General features: G+C 34.9%; 1 protein-coding gene across 6 annotated transcripts in view; it reads left to right on the forward strand.

The window, feature by feature from the left end:
• Window positions 1–6,175: 6,175 nt before the first annotated feature.
• Window positions 6,176–21,024, forward strand: part of LOC143223083 (uncharacterized) — a 118,535-nt gene continuing 103,686 nt past the window's right edge. For all 6 annotated transcript variants that reach the window (XR_013012651.1, XM_076450511.1, XM_076450510.1 and 3 more), the window contains exon 1: window positions 6,176–6,545. The gene's annotated coding sequence lies outside the window, so the exon portion shown is untranslated. The remainder of the gene's footprint in view (window positions 6,546–21,024) is intronic.

The raw sequence follows: 21,024 nt of genomic DNA on the forward strand, positions 1-21,024 counted from the left end.
CCTTTGCCAAACTAGAAAATTCTTTGTTACTAATACGCTGAATAGCCTATTGGTTTTTCACCTAAAAGAGTAGATGTCTACCTGTTTCGACATACTGTTACATCATTACTCCGTTTCTTTGGTTTCTATTAAGTTCCCTCAATCTGAATTCCTGTTCACGTAAAATACACTTCTTAGAAAATATTCTGAATATACCACTAAGCTTATTTTAGATGTTAACATCCACCCTCGTAGTGACCATTCATGTTAACATCTGAAAGATAAACTGGGATCCTCAAAATTGGGTATAATGCGTGAGCTAGTTTAGGATCCTATGTGGCCTAGAACTCCTATAAGGTTATTTAGTGGCCATTCGTGACTACGATCTGTTAAGCACCTAATTAGACGTTTTCTCTGTCTTATGTTGTATGTAATGTTCACAAAACTTTGATGCACCCTTCTATATTTCCTCATCATAAAGGCTTTAATTTAAAACTACATAATAGGTATTTTAGAAGGTCCAAGGCTAAAGATGGCTCTTATATTTTCTATTTTATCTTATTGTAGTTCTTTGTCACTTACTCCTTGTCAGACACATCTTAGAAATAATATTTCACTATTCTTTATTTAAAAAGATTAAACAAATTCACTACCTCCCCCTATTTGTTAAAAAACCTTGTTCACATGAAGTTTATTGAAGATCAAACTAATATTTTGAGTTTCTTTTGATTGCCAGATTTCATTATTAAATAATTTGTTTGGAAATCCCATAACACTTTGAACGCCTTTAGAGAATTAATTACCGAGGCCAATCTTATCATTATATTAGAGGATGAGATACATCAGCCAGCCAGGGAAGTTCCTCGTACCTTCCTTTGTTCTGTCCTTCAACCAGTATTATTGTGGGATATTTGAATTGTCTCACATAGTCATATGTTCACAATCTACTATATATGTTACAACTATAAACAATTTGAGATTTTCACAGGTTTCTGTATTGGGTATCTTGCCTGTGAGCTACTTTGTGTCACCACAAAGACTCGAATCATTTTTATCGTGATTATACCATGAATAGAAGAAGAAATGGAAGCATCATTATTAGAGGTTGGATACTATCACTTCAGCTGAGCCACGCAAATTAGAAACACCAATAATGAAACGAGATTGTGTTTCAACTGTGTATTCTACCAACTTGGTTGGAGTACCTATATCTGTATTAATATTGCCATCTGAGTTGTCAGTCTCATATACGAATATCTTGTCAGAATTTAAACTTGAACAAAGTTAACACACAAATTTGCCAAAATATAGTTAATTCGTGTTTGAGACTTCCCCAGTGTAAATTGTTAAAATCACTGCTTGGACAGTGATTGTTGGTTATTCTTTTTACAGAGAGGTACCTAACCAGGTACTTCATTTCTCGGTCTATTTCTCAAAAAACATTTTTTGAAGGAGTGAGGCCTTTTTACCAAGACACTCCCAAATCTGATGGACAACAAACATAACACGGCATTCTAATTACTATTGACACTGGAGATCTGTCTCTCGTTCAGTGTTAGAAGTCCAATACACCTCTCTTGAAGATCCCACATCTATAAGAGTGACAATGAAGAACGAATACCACGAATTTTGTACTTCAATTTAAGGTCTTTTATCAATTTCTTAGTTTTCAGTTTACTTTTATTGTTTGTTTTAGTGGTTTTATATACATACATGTTTTACTATATTTAATTTACAGTACTGCACAAAAGTACAAGGGCAAAGTCAGAAATTTGATTTCACGATACTTTCAGATAATAATGGAAAGTAAATCACTTGTGAAATACCAATATTTTATTAATATTCACATTTAGTACAGCAGAAACTCAGTAGATGTACTTGAGCTCAGCAAACAGTTAATATTCTGTTTGTCTTCCTTCTATTTTAATAACTACAAACAGTCCTTCAGGCATATGTTGCGACATATTTTATCAAAATGTCCTTTGGACGTTTACTCCAAATGTCTCTATTACACTCCTATAAAATTTCTTTGGAGGTACCTTTTGATTTGTCAAGATTTCTGAACTATTAGATCCCAAATTTGCTCAGTTAAGACGGGGATTCTTTAAAGGCCATTGCATCACTTGATTGACTCCAGCAGCTTACTTTATAACTAAATAATTTCAGCATAGGTTGGATGAGTATTTGGATAAATTATCTTCTTGGTAATAAAATCCTTTACTAATAATACACAAACCACTAGATGTACCATGACAGATCAGTATTTGATGATACTTGTGCTGGTCCATTATGCCACCCATTTTACACATTTCTCCTGCTGCCTCTTCAGAAAAACACCCTCAAGCTATCACTCTGCCTCCCCCATGCTTCGTGATAGGTGCGATACATTTCACCTTTCTTCTGTCGGACGTACAAATTTTAAACCAAATATTTCAAGCTTGGACTCAATCGTCCATAACACCCTGTCCCAATCATCAACACTTTAGTGTTTGTGCTTTTTAAACAAATCTCAGTATCTTGACAATATTTGGAGATTGAAGTAAAGGTGTTTTTTTTAGCTGCTACGCGACAAAATACTTCATTCTCTTTGAGACTTTTGATAATACAGAACTGGACAGTTTTCTGTCGTTTAATACACGGTCGTTTATCTCGTGCTTAAGATCAGTAGCAGTCTTCCTTCTGTCCTCAAAGCTACATAAAAAAAGACACTTAACATCAGCATCACTGAGTTTAGGTGTTCTGTCTCTGCTTTCATATTTGCAAATTTATCTGTCTCGGTCTCACGATATAGGGTGTATTTAATAGTGTTTGGGAAGCCTTTCAAGTCTGCAGTACTTTTTCGGATAGTCCAACCAGCATCACGTGAAGCTTTTATGCGAACTATTTCCTCTACTAATAATCCTCCACGCTCTGGGAGCCGAGGTATGATAACAACACTTAACATATAGTGCTAAACATTGTATTCATCAAACTTTATTTGTGGAGTACTATTAAATTTATTATTGTTTCATATACCGGCAGTATATGCTCGCTCCTTGCCAACTTTTTTTATATACTTAAGAGATTGCATAGGGGACCATGACAGTTATTTCAGACCCTAACTTTTATCAGTATGTTCAATCAAGTAGAACCCTTATGACATGCACTTTGTACAAGTATTTGGAAATTCTAAAGAATGATAAGTATTCTCACATTGGCTCATTCAGTTATCAACATGGATCAATGAAGCATTAGTGTTGAAATTTACATTCTGTAGTGGTGTGAAAAAATTAGCCACATAAAATGGAAAGAATAAAAAAATATTATCTTGTCCTTACAGTATTCTACAGTACTGTAAATCTTATTTATCACAAATATCCTTAGCCGTCTTGCACTATAAACCAAACTAAGTTCATATTAAATTAGTGGAATATTTGTATATGACGTATAAAAACGAGTAAGCTGCTTTCAACAACAGTAGAAGAGCACAGGTCTGTTCTTGTTTTTTTTTGTTTTGTCTGTATAAGTAATAGTATTTAACTAGCTGTATTTCCGCAGCGTTCTCGAAAGTTTGCTGTTTTAAGAGTAAATAAAACCAAAATTAATAGTAACAAATATTTTATTTATTGCCTTTGAAGTTCATATACCACGTTCTGTTGTAGCCTGAAGACTGCATAATTCTTATCGTTATTCATGGCATGTACACGTTTTGCTGAAGTTACGAAGTACAAATCACAAAGTTAAGTGTCCCTTATGTGACGTAACTCTAGTGTCTATTGACTGACTGACAGACAAAACATTACCGTATACTGTGCGAGTGGTTAAAACAGGTAAGCCCTCCAGGCGGTCTTTGATCTCGTTTCGGAAAAATGAGCAATATTTTGAAGATTCAAAAAAATTAATAATACGTTGAACAAGTAAATGAACTGTCTGTGTTCTCTCAAATGGACTGTCTGTGTTCTCTCCATCACAGGTATCGAAATTGTGTTTCTAGAGTCTAGAACAATAAAATAACTAACAATCTATACAGATTTAAAAAACACAATTAAACTATAAAACGAATAAATTGAACAAGATACTGAAAGTAGAAAACTTTAAATCTTATTACAGAATTAGTGTCGATAAAAATGAACTAAAAACTTGTCTTACTCTCCACTGTTAGCTCTGTTGTCACAATTAATGTAGTTCTTATTGCATCACCTTTTGTATTTTCACACATCACAACATTTCTTTATTCTTTGTTTTGTTTTGCACTTTCCAAATAAGATAAAATTAACAGCTAGATGAGAACTATTTTATTTCATTTTTTTCCAATATAACCGATAACTTACTAAGACATTGTGTTACAAAAGGAAAATGGATGAGCAAACACGAGTCGAAAGGGGAGAATTATAAATGAATTTATTACCTTGAGCGGCTTCTCATGCATATGCACACTTGAGATAAAAGACCTGATCAGAGACTTCATCATCTAGGTATAGCCATAAATAATTTTGAACTACTAACCAGAAGGAAGAAAGCTAGCAGTATCCTCTACGACAGGGCTCTACCCAGCTATTCGAACCAAATAAAATGAATAACTCCCATTTTATAACGTATTCACAGATGAAAGTGGGCAACGTGTTCAGCAGCGTCATATATCGAACCATACGATCAGCAACCCTGCACGTTAACCACTACACTACACCCAATCTCGTATAGAAGAAAGACCATTATTAGCCCCCAAGTGGCACAGCTGTATGTTTGTAGGCTTAAAACACTAGAATCCGAGAGCTTTTTATACCCATGGTAGGCAGAGCACAATAGCCCATTGTGCTGCTTCGTTCTTAACTTTAAACAACCAAACACAAAATGATTATTATAATGTCAATCATGTGCTGAATTATTCAGATTCTCCTCTGTTCAGTGTCTTTAGTGCTAAGTGCATCGATATTAATATCTTTGAGAGTATATTTTTTGTAAAAATGAAATAAGAGTTTGCGTTTTGGGTGAAATGATAATATTAATGGTGAAAGACGTGTAAAAACAGTTTCCAATAGGGACGGTTTATCCATTTTATGTATAGAAATTTGAATTGTGGGTATTAACTATTTTCCCCACTACATCAACATGCGCCTCAATAACACGTATAGTAAATTTTCCTTTGGTATTACTTATAGCAAATACTAGTTTCACAACAATTCTTTTGAAACTATGTTTTTCTTACAGCAAAGTCACATCGGGCTATTTGCTGTGTCCACCGAGGGAAATCAGAGTTCCTGATTTTAGCGTTGTAAATCTGTAGACTTACCCCTGTCTCAGCGGGAGATGTGTGTTGCGATAGCAACAAACGCAGCAAATGTAAAGTTAAGGTGCTTTGATATAGTTCGACATTAATAACCTCAAAGTTTACTTGCTATTAACAAAAACCAAATCACTTAATGTGTGGTTTTGAAACATTTATATTATATTTGAAGTTCATATGGGTTACAGTTCTTCAAGTGTAGGAATGGGTGGCTTTTCGGTCTCAGCACATTGTCCTGTCCCACGCTTTAAGTTGTTGCTGTCAGTCAAATCTATTACAATACATTCTGTCTGACTCACTAATTGTCTAATTGGTTTGTTTGTTTTTGAATTCCGCGCAAAGCTACACAAGGACTATCTGGGTTAGCCGTCCCTAATTTAGCAGTATAAGACTAGAGGGAAGGCAGTCACCACCCACCGCCAACTCTTGGGCTACTCCTTAACCAACGAATATTGGGATTGACCGTCACATTGTAACGAACCCACGGCTGAACGGCCGAGCATATTTGGTGCGACATAGATTCGAACCCGCGACCTCAAATTACGAGTCGAATGTCCTAACTACCTGGCCACGCCGGGCCCTAACTGCTTTACATACTATACATATGATCAGATATTTTTCTTGCTGTACTGGTATACCATGAAGAATTCCACAAGCTTGTTTTTAAGTGATTTATTATATAGTACAAAAATCATATTTAAGTAACCTATAAACAGCTTTAGTTCCTATTTACTATTAAGTAGTTATAAGGAACGTATTGAATTCTACATGGGAAACGTAATGAGCTAATTCTAGATCACAAAATTAACGATTAGTTACAGTTTTTTTCATCCCTTCACACTAATATCTTATTCCCCGTAACTGATATTGGTATCGCCTGAGAAACGACATAGAAAATAGAGTAAGGAAAGTCTTTGTTTTCGCTGTCGCGTATAAAGGAAGATAAAGTGGTTGAAAGAGGTGGGCTCGTTAGTATAGCTAGTGTCTGTCAACTCAAATCTAGATATTACTATCGTAAAACTGAGGAAACACATCCGTGATGTCTTACAAACTAAAACTAGTTACATAAATCCCAGTCTTTAGTTTTTTCTATTTAGCTGAACCTAATTGTCGAATTTTATTTGTAGATGACGTAAGAAGGACAGAAACAAAAGGGTTCACAATAAAACAGAATTTCTTTCTTTAAAGGTCTTTAAAATTTCGTGGTCAAAGGTGGTAAACAAATATTCATTTCAACCTTTATGTTAGCTCGAACGACTCGAGCTTTCTCAGACACCGACAAGAAATGAACTATACTGAACTGGTAAGTGACAATGTTAGTTTTTTGTACTTTTTGTTTAACTTTGAGATACAAAATAACAAGAAAGAAAACGACACTTCAATGAATTAACTCAGTATTGTATATATAAATGAAATAAATTAATTAATATTTGGTTTAGAATAAAACCAAAACTGGCTCATGTAGTAACAGTAGTTGAAACTATATCTCTGACATCCTTCTAGAAAGAAGAAATTCAAGTTATGTTGTTTTCTTAGACTTGTTATCCCTTGAAAGCAATACGAAAGTGAACTTTTGATGGAGGATTATGAAAAACACTGATGTTTCTTGTGTAGCTTTATTTTTATTTGCGAATCACGTGTTAAAAAAACAACAAGCATACCGTGTCAGATTCGTTTGAAAACAAATACGGTGATTTAGGCTAGTAAATATTATACAGTATTTGATAGCTCAATATTTTTGTGAAGAAAAACACATTCTTACACTTGAATATTGTCTACATGTGACACCATGTCTGAGCCTATAGGTTTGGCATACGTTTCGTTTGTTTTTAAATTTCGCGAAAAAGGTACTCGAGGGCTATCTGCGCTAGTCGTCCCTATTTTTGCAGTGTAAGACTAGAGGTAAGGCAGCTAGTCATCACCACCCACCGCCAACTCTTGGGGTACTCTTTTACCAACGAATAGTGGGATTGACCATCACATTATAACGTCGCCACGGCTGAAAGGGCGAGCATGTTTGGCGCGATGGGGATGCGAACCCGCGACCCTCAGATTACGAATCACACACCTTAACTCACCTGGCCATGCCAAACCTCGTCATACGTTTCATTCAAGAACTTTCAGACATGTGAATATTTTAAGGAGTTAAGGCTAAATGAGTTTTTTGTGTTTTATTTTTATAAAACGTATTTCACGTATCACCTTACCTTATATTTGTTTCCTTGACCCGCCCTCCAAGGTTATTTATATTAGGATTTTTATATCTATTCAATATGCGTGGGTGATATACAATTCTATAAAACTTATCGCTGTCTTTCACTTGTATTAACTTTATTCTGACATAGTTTATTTTTAAATTTGACTTGCGTAGTTTTGCTTCTGATTTGCATTGTTAAAGTGTCATTAGCTATAGGTATGTTTATTGTTCTTTTTAATTATTTATTTTTATTTTAAACAAAGAATACATTTCAAACAACGTTGCCCAAAGTCATAACTGTTAACATGGACATAACCATTTATTAGTTTGACAGTTGTTAGAATAGTGTCTCAAAATCAGTAGCTAATGGAAGTTCAGTTGGTGTAACACTAGTAATGGATTGTGGGTGGTTTCACGTGTGATTCCGAATCTAGAACGCACAAACTTGAAATAGCATAAATAAAAAGAAAACTTGGCGCCCAGTTAACGGCTGTCCTGTGACTCTCAAATCAAACCCAAGGACGGACCTTATTAAGACAGAGAAATAATGTAACATGATCTAAAAAGTGCATCACTCGCATTGTATACCAGCCGAACTGTTTAGTTCAAATGACACGCCCACCTCTCACGTGAAGGTTTACGAGGTATCGGATACCAATGTAGTCGTGCTCGTCAGTCATGAATATTAAAAATATGGAGTATAATTTTTCACAGAAAGGAAAGAAGTTGATCTATTAATTGAATAATTTCAAATGAATAAAAATTTCAGTTTTGTGCGATAAGTGTTGTATTTGCTGTAATTGTAGAATATAACAGTTTGTTGTTGTAATAGATGAATTTCTTCAGTTTATACACACCTATGTTTAAATTTAAACGTCTCAAAGACTTATTATTGTTTTTACTGCTGCTTTTAAACCAACTTTAATTCGACTAAAAGTTCTTATACTTCTAATTTAGAGATCTTAGTTTACGTGGTATAGTTACATCCTAATGTAGAGATCTTAGTTTACGTGGTATAGTTACATCCAAATATAGAGATCTTAGTTTACGTGGTATAGTTACATCCTAATATAGAGATCTTAGTTTACGTGGTATAGTTACATCCAAATCTAGAGATCTTAGTTTACGTGGTATAGTTACATCCAAATCTAGAGATCTTAGTTTACGTGGTATAGCTACATCCTAATATAGAGATCTTAGTTTACGTGGTATAGTTACATCCTAATATAGAGATCTTAGTTTACGTGGTATAGTTACATCCTAATATAGAGATCTTAGTTTACGTGGTATAGTTACATCCAAATCTAGAGATCTTAGTTTACGTGGTATAGTTACATCCAAATATAGAGATCTTAGTTTACGTGGTATAGTTACATCCTAATATAGAGATCTTAGTTTACGTGGTATAGTTACATCCAAATCTAGAGATCTTAGTTTACGTGGTATAGTTACATCCTAATATAGAGATCTTAGTTTACGTGGTATAGTTACATCCTATTTCAATTGTTCCTCTTTCATAAAAGGTATTATAGTTTATTGTTTTTGTTTCATAATATTTTGCATTGTCATTCTTGGAACTTCTTTTGTTAGATACGAAAAGGCCTAATATGGTATATATATGTAATGAATTTTTCTTTCCAATATAAAAGTAATCATATTCCTGTTTGGTTTATAATAATTCTCTGACTGATTTCGAATACCCTTTTATTGTTTTATTTTGAACATCCATGTAGGGTTTTTTTCTGATAATTGAGTAAAGGTTTAGAAATTAGTTTTGACACTTTACATTGAATGATTTGATTTAATTTGTTGTTAAACACAAAGATACACAATGGGTTATTTATGTTTTGCCCACCACATGTATCAAAACCCGATTTTTAGCGTTATAAGCTTTCAGATTGACCACTGAGCCGCTGGAAGGATTCACTCAGTGAAATCAGACTTGCATATAAAAATTCAAATTTATTCTCTTATAATTCACTGTAGTACTTCACGTCTACACTGACCCGAAATGAAGTAATAAATTGCATTTTGAGTACAACAAAACACAAGATAACACCGCTTAGGTAAGAATCAAAACACAAGATAACACCGCTCAGGTAAGAATCAAAACACAAGATAACACCACTCAGATAAGACGTTATACTCTATCTATGCAGTGCTAAATTTTGTTCCAAGTGTATTTTAGGTTACATTAGTTCAAGAAACAACGTGCTAACTCTGCACAGTTTAACACAACATTTTCTTCAGAGCATTATGGTATAACTTGTGTATTCAAATACGATTATGGCTGGTATTTTGTCTGTGATTGACTCAGATTAAACAGAGATATTACTGAATAAACTACATAATCACCAATATTTTTATATTTTTATGTATATAATGTGACGTTAATTTTTAACGGTTAGCGTGCTGAGCTGTGGATTATCACGGCTATGTTCGAGCCACAGCATATCAGGGAGCATGCTCCGTACTTGGAGTATCCTAACTGCGACTGTGTTGACGGATAAGAGTGAGCGTATGGGTGGCGGATGCTGCTGATCACTGGTGATTAATAGTTTTATAGGAAGAGCTATGTTTGAGTCTTAGAGATTTCTAATTTGGCCACTTAACGCACGAGTCGTAAAAGCTGCCAAATTCTAAAGAAGCATTGAAGGAATCATACCTAGTTAATGTGATATTTTCTTCAAGGTAAGATGTAGTTAATATTTTGGGAAATGATTGTAGAAACCGTATCAGATTAACCGAAATTTTCTTCGTGGTATGGCATAGCTTAACTTGTAAATGATCATTGTAAAATAATATCTAATTAATTCTAGAGAGATAAAGCACTGAGCTGAACAATAAATCCAGTGAGCCTAAATATTTGACGAGATTATAACAAAGCAGGATAAACCAACCGTTCTCGGAACGAAGATCTTAAACGGTGAATTAGGTATAAAGCAGAAAGTGCAAGGTGTGGAAGTTAATGAAATAATATTCAAAGACGTCACTGGTTGCTATGGCAACTCACTATATTACCGCGGAAGTGTTTAGGTTGGCTTTCAGATATAATAGCGTTAGTGTAACTGATTTCCGGTGCAGGAAAAGATAGTAATAAGGGTAAAGAGAAAGGTGGAAACCATAAAAATTAAATGTGAGAGAAAATTAAAGAAGTGTTCAGAATACGATAAATAAATAAAGTTTAAAAAATCATTGTTAATTAAGTTAAATGTGAATAATTAAAACTATTATGATAAAAATCATACAAAATTAATGAGAGAAATAATAAAAAATGAAACAAAATGAAACAGCATCTATCATAGAAATACTTCAAAATAATGAAAATTTTGTTTGTTTTGAATTTCGTGCAAAGCTACACGAGGGCTTTCTGCGCTAGCCCTCCCTAATTTAGCAGAGTAAGGCTAGAGAGAAGACAGCTAGTCATCACCACCCACCGCCAACTCTTGGGCTACTCTTTACCAACTAATAGTGGGAGTGATCGTCACATTATAACTTCCTCACGGCTGAAACAGCGAGCATGTTTGGTGTGACGGGGATTCAAACTCGCGACCTTAGGATTACATGTCGAGTGCCTTAACCACCTGGCCATGCAAAGCCCTAATGAAAATAAAATATAATTAGTACCTACCAAAGTATGTGAAATAGAGAATATTCACCTTGGGATGAACAATATTCAAAGTAGAAATTCAGTAAGTTTCTTTCACTTCTTAATCTATTTTATTTCTACACCCAGGTTCGATCCGTGTATCTGAGATAATCATATTATTGATATAATTATAAAACTTGTTGAAGACTAGGGCAGAAGGTTAACCTTTTGTTTGGTGTTGTTAGATTTACTGTTATTAGAACGTTCTCTAAAAGTTATTTGATTGATTGTTTTTATACTGCATGAGATGGATATCGATTTTCGTTGCATGAGTCATCCTGTTAGTAGAGTTAAACTGTTTCAGTTGTGTTTATCAAAGAAACATAGGCTGTTTTTCATAAACTTGCAGATTTGACAACGAACAAACTTGCTACATTGGTTATTGCGGTTTTTTATGTCAAACTGAAACCTGTAGGTAAGCATTAAGTAGCTTTATAGCAAGGTGTGTCTGCGTAAAAATAAATCAAATGCACACAGTAAATAATGGACAAGAAACAGGAGGATTCTCTCCATACCAGTCAAAGAGTTAATAAAATATACCGCTATTCCATATTACCTAGACCATTGATCATTATACATATAAATTTAGAAGGAAAGATTAAATTTCAACAACCTGAACAAACAAGTCCAAACTGTACATAATAATGATTGTAGTATATAAACCTAGTACGAAACAACAATTAATACAGGTTTACGACTACTTACTTCCTGTTCACAAAATTGTTAACTAATTGCAGAACACCTACTCGAAAACCTCCAGGAATGATACTCCTAAATATACCTGAATAAAAGTGTATTCTTCTATAATCACACCTGGTAAAAGTTGCTAATCTTAGCCTGCTTAACTGCCTTCCTATTTCTTATCTCAGAGCCTTCTTAGATCCGAATCAGTAAGGATAAATTGCTGACTTAAGTACATACGTATATAAGTTAATGAAAATGAAATAAACGTGAAATGTGAATGTAATGTAAAAGAACTTTTACAACCCTGATAAAATCTTTATTGAACTAATTTATTCTTTCGTATCATTAGGTTTTTTTTATCGTAAAACGGAATGTGTTAACCTTATTCCAAGCAAAACAATACCTTTCCTTTTCATTTCAATCAAACAAACCTCACAAAAAACTAGTAAATACTTATATAATTTTCTTTTTTTAAACCTGTCACATTTAAAACCACTGCTTTATAACTACAGATTATATAATATTTTATATTGGAAAACGACAATCTTTGTGGAACACAATAAAAGTTGGTACGTTTTTATCTTTTTAACATTTAAAAGCTTTGTTTTACGTTTTTTTGTAAACATAGGATTGGTAACATATTATATTAAAATGGCGACTTATATGAAATATGGTAAAGGCTAATATTTCATTTCCTTTTCGTATGAGCATTTAATTTGTTTCGTTTTTATATTTTACACAAATAGATAAAATAAATAAAATATCTCACTAGGGTGGATATAGGCTTTTTCTGTAAATATGATATTTTAAATTTATCTAGGTGTCATTTGTCAGTTGCATTCAGTTCCAGGTTAGCTCTGCTCAGTCGTATCATCTTATCCCTCCTTCTTACCTTCATTCCTCTGACACACACAGTCCAGGTTTTAGTCTAGTCAAACACGTATTATCATCAAGTGTTAAGACTATTTCTTTTCAGGTTGTAGAGCTCTGGGGTTCAGGATGAAGCTCTTGGTGATTAATAGGAGTCACTGAGGTTGACATTCAGTTTTTGATGTTGGACAGGTATGGTTGCTTAGGTAGTTCTTCAGTGGTTTGTTGTATTTTAAATCTGGGAATGTATTTTATGAAAATATGTTGTAGCCCTCCAAATGGATGCTTAACCGTGTCTTTCGCAATTATAACCTGGCAGGAGGTACTGTAAACAGTGTGGAAAGTTCTGGTTGAATAGATTGCAGACATGAGACTAGGACTGCTTCCTTGATTAGTCTTTTCAAAGGGGAGGTTCATTTTAACTAGATGGCGGTAAAACTGCTGGAAGTTATGTAGCAGAGGGCTTCGTCTAGCTGCTTTTCCTCTTTCGTCAGCTCGTTTACTTCAATGATCGTAAGGTCCATGGCTTCGCATGTATGTATAGGAGGTCACTATAATTTTCCCATCAGAAGAAAACTTTTTAATCTTTGATAAATATCGGGAAGTACTGCACAATAAACGTTCAGTAACTTGTACTTTTCAAAACGGCAAGACTGTGAATAATTTGGTCTTATAAAAGGTCAATATAGTAAGTGAATGGTTATATAGCTTTTCAGAAGTTAAGAGTAGGATAATTGATATAATGTTAAAAACTGTAGTCTGCACAGTAACAAAACAATCTCTTCGAAAAGGTTATAGACACTGGTTGCTAAAATAATATCCTTAACCTTGAGTATATGAACAGACTAGTGCCAGAGAAACAAAGTCACCAACACCTTGTGAACATCCTAGTTTTCATATACGACCTAAGGTCAGTTACATACAACCATGATCCCTGATGGGCCAGTGCAAACTGGCTTATTTACTACACACATCCATTTTAGTGCTTCCACAGCTGTCTTGTTGTTAATAACAGATTCCAGTTCCGTGTTTTAAAGTGTAGTGTAAGCTGAGAGTTATCTCAACTGATCAGTAAACAACAAAACAACTGTAAGCTCACATATATTCCAGTTTGAAAATCCAACCAGATTCTTTCTTTAGTGCCACTAAACTTGTTGGGTAAAACCATATCTTACTTTGATGTGGTACTGTCTAATAGTCATAATTTTACTACCTCACACACGAAACGTTCAATATCTGGAACAAATTCTCTCTAATCTTTGGCAATTTTACTCTTAGTCTTTTTTGTTTATGTATGTAATACAATAAAAAACAACTTTATGTGTGGCATCTGGTATAGTTGTGTAACACCGTTCATACACAAGCATATACGTATACTTACATATTTTAATATCACATATTAAATTATTGCATATACCTGTATTCTGCAATATACTGCTTGATGACCTAATACGTATTTTAATTTACGCTACCACGCTCACTCACCATATTGTAGAAAGTTGCTATCCATTACTGGTAACAGTTTTTGCCTTGATGAGCTGGGCTTTGTCTCTTTTATTATCACCAAATACACTACATGGCCGAAAGTATGTGGACACCCCTTATAATTAATGAGTTCAGCTATTTCAGTCACACCTATTGCTGTTTGATTTTGTTCTTTTTTTTTTGAATTTCATGCAAAGCTACTCGAGGGCTATCTACGCTAGCCATCCACAATTTATCAGTGTAAGACTAGAGAGAAGGCAGCTAGTCATCATCACCCACCGCCAACTCTTGAGCTACTCTTTTACCAACGAATAGTGGGATTGACTGTCATATTATAGCGCCCCCACAGCTGAAAGGGCGAGCATATTTGATGCGACCGGGATTAAGACCCGCGACCATCAGATTACCAGTCGAACGCCTTAACCCACCTGGCCATGCCAGGCCTCATCTATTGCTAACAGGTGCATAAAATCAAGCATACAGCCATGCAATCTTTACAGACAAACATTGGCTGTGGGATGACGCTTTCAAATTTCTGTCCTGCTAGAGCTGCTCCGGTCAACTGTAAGTACTGTTATTGTGAAATGGAAACGTCTAGGAGCAACAACAGCTCAGCCACGAAACGGTAGGCCACACAAGCTCACAGAAAGAGTCCGCCAAGTGCTGAAGCGCGTAGCGCGTAAAACATCGTGTGCCCACAATTGCAACGTCGGCACAAGAACTGTTCGTCAGGAGCTTCATGAAATGGGTTTCCATGGCTGAACAGCCGCACACAAGCCTAAGATCACCACGCGCAATGTCAAGCGTCGATTGGAGTGGTGTAAAGCACACCACCACTGGACTCTGGAGCAGTGGAAACACGTTCTGTGGAGTGATGAATGATGCTTCACTATCTGGCAGTCTGACAGACGAATCTGGACTTGACGGGTGCCAGGAGAACGCTACGTACCTGAATGCATAATGGAGAACTTGACTGGCCTGCATAGAGCCCTGACCTCAACCCCATCGTACACATTTGAGATGAATTGAAACGCGGACTGCGAAACAGGCCTTTTTGCCCGACCTCACTAATGTTTTTGTGGCTGAATAGGAACGAATCTCGTAGCCATGTTCTACAATCTAGTGAAAAGCCTTCACAGAAGAGTGGAGGCTGTTATAACAGCAAAGGAGGGAACAACTCCATATTAATGCCCATTGGTCTCGAATGAGATGTTTAATAAGCACTTATGGGTGTGATGGTAGGGTGTCCACATACTTTTGGCCATGTAGTGTATGTTTTTGCAGGCTGATTTAAACAAAACTAAGACTTTGGAGCAAAAGGTACAATAACCAACAATAACGTATATTTTCTACTCTAGACAGCTACTAAACTGTAGTCATCGTAGGAAGAAAAACAAGTACGAGCGCAAATTAAGGAAGCAAGGCCTTTTCAACTATAATATACTCAATATTACCTACTTCCTACGCTGCTAAGAAGCATAACATATGAACAGGTCCTTCATAAGCAGAAAGCTTTGAATACAATTGACACATAAAATCAAACTCGTTTTCACACAAGCTTCATCAGGTGGTTTTAACATAAGTACCAATGTATACCATAAACTTCCCCTTATGAAGTAAGGATAAGATAGTTTTCTCGGCTTGCTGATGTATTACAATTCTAAGCCATTTCTTTCTGTCAGTTCTACTTAAAATATATTTTAGATATCACGTCTTATAATATCAGTTACCTTAGTTGTGATTATGTAGTAAACATTACAATCTGTACTAAATAATTGTCACTACAACTGAATAGAGAAGTCAAAAGATTACCATTGCACATCACGAAAAATAAAAGTGTTATTAAATAGGTCATAAAGTATCAGTTGCAGTGCCCTTTCATTTTATTATATTTTCTTCACCCAACTGTCCAAAACAGAGTGGATTTTAAATGGCGTCTTATAGACGATCTGCCAAGTAAAGCAGTTAATCCTACTATAAACTTAGAAGATCAGTGTCTGTGCTCAGCTGACCAATGAACCAGTCAAACAGTTTCTCTGCTTATGGCTAGACTTGTACTACCAGTATTTTCTTCTTTCTAAACTGAAACGTAATTGTAGAACATAGTGCATTTACTGTAACTTGACCTATCAGTATCGTCTACGTGGTTCAGTTCGTGCATGCTATGTGATTGCTGTAACTCTAACATAATGAATTAAACTGCCAGAACAAGAAATAAATCCCGGGAAACTAGAATCAAGTTATTTACATGATGCAGGCAATTATTAAAGCCACGCCCAGTGTCCAAGCTAGAACTTTTATTTGTTGGTAGTCTTTTTATAACATCTATTTTGTAGCAACATTTTCCAGGTCTTGATGCACAAATTAATGTGAATTAACTAATTTATATCTTAGCCATTCTACTTAATCTTCCAGACGATGTATATGGTTTACACTGGAAGTTTTAGAACAGAATAAAAGCACTAACAAATAAAAGAAGGCTTTAGTTTTCACAAAAGTATATATGAAGTCGTAAAAAAGACAGGTTTCTTATCCATATATATGACTAAAATTTTCGTATAAAAACCGCCATTATTTTTCAAACAACCTAATATATCTATGACTCTGTAAAGGATAATCTACAGCTCTATAGTAAAGACTTTACGGGTGTATTTGTTTTTATCTCGTGATTAATGCATACACAATACAGCATTTTCACCATCTCTGAAAGTTTCTACGCGAAAGTAGCCAAATGAACTTTTTTATATTTGTTACAAGTGTGAGAAACACCTATGCAGTCACCATTCCTCACCTTCACCATGCAAATTCTAGAGCATCTTAATCCTAACACATCTGAAACATTAACTTCATCATTATAGTTTTGTGATTTATAGCAGTAACAAAGCACACAAAATTGTACTTGTAATTGCTCTTACAAGTGCTTACAGCTACGTGCATCCGTATTTTGTTTGTTAACCAGTAGCATTCACATTTGACCTTCGGTTTGTCAAGTAGCATCCAGATTAGATTAGATTATTTGTTTTATAATCTATGGGATTTATCCAATAGTGAAATCGTTAGCCACTGCATGGCCTGTCATAATTTATGCTGGAATCACTTATAAACAAACATGATGTTCAGTGCCTGGACATTTAACGAAGAGATACACTCCCATTGTCTTACAAGAAATCATGAAATGATAAAATGTCAGAAAGTGAAACACTTTGTTTAATGTCCTACTTTGACTCCTACGCCTATTGCTATAGATCAATCTCAAAATCGATTGAAGAAAATTATTTAGAGAATATTAAGACATTGAATAAGATATTATGACCTTCTGTAAAAACATACACATATTACACCTACAGATAATTCTTTAACCATTTGAAATATTTTCTGCTTTACAAAGATAACCATTTTTTCTACTTCTGTTTTTCCTAGTAAGACTAGCAATCAGTCAGAATCAGTCTCTTCCACTTAAATATACAAGATATTTATTCTGTCTCGTCCTCACTTATAAAAATTCTAGCAATCTGATGGTTACCTGCTCTTCGTCAAGGACAGAGTCTGTGGAGGTCAATAGTCATAGAGAAAAAAGTGTGGTAATTCCAAATATAAATCACAAAAGGACTCCATACCTAGATCTTCTTAACAATGAAATACAATAGACTTACACTACTACAAGTTACATTAAGGTGTTGGTTGATTCTTACCATATTTTCTCTAGTTACTTACAGACTAAAGACTGGACATTTTTACCACTTGGAAGTTTTGTTAATCAGAAAAAATAGGTGAACTAAAGGTATTTCAATTTTTTTAGTTCTTCAGCTTTATAGAACATCTTGTATATAATGTCGTTATTTTATGTACATTTCATATCTTTTCATTGTGGAATAAATAAAGCAGCCATTTACATGTTGCAGAGCGAGCAGGGGTTTCCACCACGAACACTCAATCAGCAACAACAATTCTGTTTTCTTTCTTGCTAATTTTATGCTGAAGATTTACTGTATTTCTTTCTTTTCAACATAAATTCGTTTTAGTTCACGCTTTACACATAAGTATATGCGACGATTAGTCTGAGACTTACGACTCTAAAACTCAAGTTTCGATACTCGAGATGGGCAGAGTACAGAGTATAGCCCAATTAGTAGTTTTGTTCTCAACTCCTACAAATGTTGTTTTCATCTCTCTCACGCTTTTTTTTTAGTTTATAAATATAAGGATTTTCCTGGTCATAGTTATTTGTTATTTTAAGCAAGCTGTGCACGTGCTTACCTGTACTATAGCATGCAGATAAATCAGTTCACCTTATTATTGTCAGAGACTTTTCATGGAAGGTATTGAAGGATATTTTTTTTACATTTGAAACAACAGTTGATTGGCCTTGTTATGATGTGGTTGAATGATTGGTTGGTTGGTTTGGCTTTTTATGGCGCAAAGCAACTAAGCTATCTGCGCCTAGCATAATGTGAAAATGTTGAAGTAATTGAGAATTATTCTTGTCGTTCTTCTCTTAACTGGAATGGCTAATGACTTGAGTTAAAATGCAGTGGAAAGATTAACCAGGTCAGAGTTTAAATACTACATTCACCAAACTGATTCAGTTAGGTATATGTATTTGAACCTCTGAATAAAAAGTCAATGTTTGTTTGCCTAGTCCTGTTCAAATAAACAAAGTTGATTGTATCTTTGTCAAGTTTTTATATCCAAAATTTATCTTTAATTTGATTGAAATAAAATTTAGATATATTCCACAAACATTTCTAGTCGGATCTCTGTAAATGTTGCGACTTTTCTAACTCACATGTTAAATACCATAAAACCTGCGACATGTAAGAAAATTAATATAAAAACAATGTTAACTGTCAGGCCATTTTCCCTCTCGTTACAATATCAGCAGACATACAGTTACTGACATCAATATGGCAAGCCCCAGATGTGTTAGTTGTTAATACTGTGAGGACCGAATTGTATGAGAACGCATGCAAAGACGAAATTATAAACATGCTTCTACTGAATTCACCGTTGATTAGTTCACTCAAAGAGCAACCGTTCTCACATTTCACTGGGTTGATGTTGCTTGCATTATATTTTCCATAACAGTATCGCATGTTCTTCTGTCTGGTATAAAACACGCAATTTACAAATAATCTAGCTAGAGAAAACTACTACGGAAAGGAAGAATTCAAAGTGCAGGTTTATACTAACAAGTCATCCTTTCAATACGTGCAGTTCTTAACGCACTGAAGGTTTGGGCATTATTAACTTATATAACCACGTAAGAATTACAAAATCCTTTTTATTTTTCCTCTAGGTTGTACTTTAATTATTTTTATTATGCTACCGCTTCACATTATAAATTAGAAGACTCATACGCAGAGTCCTGTCGTCCGTAGCTCTCGCAAGACTAATCTACTGAGCAAACATGTTACGTGACTTTGTTTTATCGACAAACCGCTGTTGTTGTTGTTTTGAATTAAGCACAAAGCAACACAATGGGCTATTTGTGCTCTGCCCACCAAGGGTATCGAAACCCGGATTTTAGCGCTGTAAGTCCGCACACATACTGCTGAGCCACAGGGGGGCTCGACAAACCGCATTGAATACCTCTGCCCCAAATTTAGCATTTAAGTTTGTGAAGTTATCTAAGTGTGTGTAGGTAATAGTTTATATATATGATGAATGAAGATTTTAATGAAAGTTGTCTTTCATTAGCACAGATAGCTTTCGAGTAGCTTTGCGCGAAATTCAAAAACAAACAAACAAACTAAATTCATAGTTACAGTGAATATGTTTGTTTTTTTAATTTCGCGCAAAGCTACACGAGGGCTATCTGCGGTAGCCATCTACAAGTTAGCAGTGTAAGACTAGAGGGAAGGCAGCTAGTCATCACCACCCACCGCCAACTCTTTGGCTACTCTTTTACCAACGAATAGTTGGATTGAACGTCACTTTATAATGCCCCCACGGCTGAGAGGGCGAGCATGTTTGATGCGACCGGGATTCGAACCCGCGACCCTCAGATTACGAGTCGCACGCCTTAACGCGCTTGGCCATGCCAGGCCATGAGTTTAGTCAAATAGTTCGATCATTTTATTTGATCATTAGGTCTCGTGGTCCCTACGTGCTGAAGAATAAAACAGAGTAATAATGAAAAGCAAAATAAAAATGAAAGCTGTCATCACTAGGTTAAAGAAACGAAATAACAGGTTTGAGGCCTCTACAAGTGTATTTAATTCACGTCTTTACCAAGTTATATATATCTTGCTTCCTACTTTCACAGTGTTTTGTATTTTATTGTGATAAATATTATAAACTATAAACTCTATACGAGACGTATATTTGCCTCTCACTCGATTATATAGTCACACACTTGGTCGTTTCACAGAGAACCGTATGTCAGTCTTTCATCGCGAAAATAATAAACTTATATATATGTTTCACTTGTACTACATCAAACATGTAATTTCCACACCATTCTTAACTTTACTCACACAGCATTACACTGATATCGTTACACATATACATATATATATAATGTTATACATTTTAGCGTTTTAATAGAACGAATTATTCGTTTTTGCAACTTCGACCACTTCGCCTTTTCATAATGATACTTCTTAAATTTACAATGCTATACATATTGCACATTTAAAACACTGCATTGCACATTTCTTCTTATTTAACAGAGTATATTTCACTTTTAGAACGCTAAGTATTTTTTAAAATAATAATAGATTTAATTTTGTTGTTAACATTGTACACCTTACCTACATAATACTTACCTACTTCACTTTTACAAAGTCTGCATCTAATATTTTCAGAGGCCCGGCATGGCCAGGTGGGTTAAGGCGTTCGACTCGTAAATCAAAGGTCACGGTTTCGAATCCCCGTCGCACCAAACATGCTCGCCCT

The sequence above is a fragment of the Tachypleus tridentatus genome, chromosome 8, assembly GCF_004210375.1.
Source record: "Tachypleus tridentatus isolate NWPU-2018 chromosome 8, ASM421037v1, whole genome shotgun sequence".
In the NCBI taxonomy this organism is placed as follows: Eukaryota; Metazoa; Arthropoda; class Merostomata; order Xiphosura; family Limulidae; genus Tachypleus; species Tachypleus tridentatus.